A 2,311-nucleotide genomic window follows, 5' to 3' on the forward strand; every position below is an offset into this window, starting at 1 on the left:
TATCAGAATAACATAGTGATGAAGTGTTTGTACATTTTATGTTCATTGATGAACAAAATAAAATTGAGAAAAATCATAGAGTATATTTTCATCAATGGATATACACGAAATTAAAACATGATAACTTCATATATTGTATATTCATCAATGAATGTAATACACTACATAGGTTATAGACAATGGATATTCATCAATGAATACAATTCTATTCACAATTAATATTAGTGAAGAATGTTACGTAGTATATATTCATTCATGAATATCCTCTTATTAACGATGAATTGGATGACATTCATGAAGACATTAACATAATCATGATAATGCAGTCATTGAACTTTGCCTCTTTCCTGTTCATTGATAGAAAACATTCATTGAAAAACCTTTGTAAAAGTTCCACATGTTAATTAGCTATAATGACTTTATTTTTTTATATTTACGATGAAACTTTGATACATCATTTTACAATCTAATTAAATGATTGTGTTCAAACAAAGTAAAATCAAAATGAGAGCATACAAATAAAACTAACAATTACATAAGAGATATTAAGACTGCGTTGGTACATGGGACAAGACAGAACAGGACGAGACGACACTCACTATCTCATGTTTGGCGCGACATGAGACATGACAAGAACTCATTGTCCCACGTTTGGTGCGACAAGAGACATGGAAAAAAACTGGGATAAGATGAGACAAAGAAATCTTTTTCTTGTTCCACCACCACTAGTATCGCCGGACACCACCACCTCCACCATAACCACCACCGCTGCCCACCATCACACCTACCTCCACCACATAGTTCACAACTACCAATGCTTCTACCTCCACAACCATGGTTGTTGCAACAATCTTCATTGTGCTTTCACCAATTGATAAGGATCTTCAAAACCGAATAAAACATAATTTCTCATTTGTATGAATCGAGTTTCTTCAAACTACTATCAATTATGTAGAAAAATCATTCACATTTGGTGTGATATCATTCATCTACAATCATTAAATAAGATAAAGAGATTTGGTGTTGGTTGTTAAAGAGATTTATTAGTTACACTAAAATTTTGAAAATGAATGAAAGATTTAATGTTAGGGGGTAGAAAATAGGATATAAAAAAGGAATAATGATAATAGAATGAGAAGGTGACGTCAGCGATGGTGACCAAGTGGTAGACCACTTTCTTCCCCCGTACCACATGTTTCTTGTCTTTGTACCCTCATATTCCTATCCTTATTTTTAATATTTTATTAAAAATTACTCATTTAATTTATGTTTTTAAATTAGAATTTGGGTTTAAATCTTTTTATTTATTTATTTAATGAATGAAACATGGAAAATAAAAGAGAAAAAGCTTCATCATTTGATTGGTATTTTCATCATTCAATTTGTCAAGGAACTCCCAAATGTTGGAGTTGGAGTAGGCCCTTCTAACAAGTTGATGGCTTTCCATTATTCATAATATCCAGCAATATATATATATATATATATATATATATATATATATATTCTATATTATAAAGCATTTGGCTCAATCTCTTAAAAATAAATTATCATGCATAAGGTACAACTAATTTGTGCACATTACTTAAAAAATCAAAAATACAAGTTAATTATGCATGCGTACATGTTTTTAAAGCATACCACTCCCATTGAAATCTTAATTCGTCCCTACAATTTCTCTAATCCAACTAACGTCCCTATAATCTCTTTTTTCAACGAGTAGATAGTCATTGTCGATTTCATATTTAATGGGTGGTTTTGACTCAATATTTTTTATAATCACTGTCAACTTCTCTTCCCTAAAGCTCGGTTGCTTCTCTTTCAAGGTAAGTTTCAACCTCATGGGTTTCGACTATTGCTTCTGATTGATTTATGGTCTGTATCGATTTTTGCTTGTTTCTTTTGACTCATTACGTATCGATTCTTTATGGTTTCTTTGTCTGGTTCTTTGTCGGTTTAGGTTTACTTCTATTTCAAGGTAACTTTCAACCTTATGGGTGACTGTATTGATTGACCATTATTTGATTGATTTATGATTTGTACTGATTTAAATAGAATTGTTTTTGATCTATTATGTTATGGAACTCAAAGTTCACATAAATCATTTGATAAAAACTCTTAAAAACCATTTTTTAATGCATAAAGTATTATTTGTTTATACATATTACTTAAAATTCAGGATCACAAGTAAATTGTGCGTAAATACAACTCATTAAAACTTTATTTTTGAATTTGTGTAACTAACTATAGGTAAATATAATCAAATATTAGATAGACATCTCATTTTGAATATAAAAAATCTAAAATATAATTA

This window comes from Cynara cardunculus, assembly GCF_001531365.2.
Source record: "Cynara cardunculus var. scolymus isolate 2C chromosome LG 1, CcrdV1, whole genome shotgun sequence".
Taxonomy (NCBI): domain Eukaryota; kingdom Viridiplantae; phylum Streptophyta; class Magnoliopsida; order Asterales; family Asteraceae; genus Cynara; species Cynara cardunculus.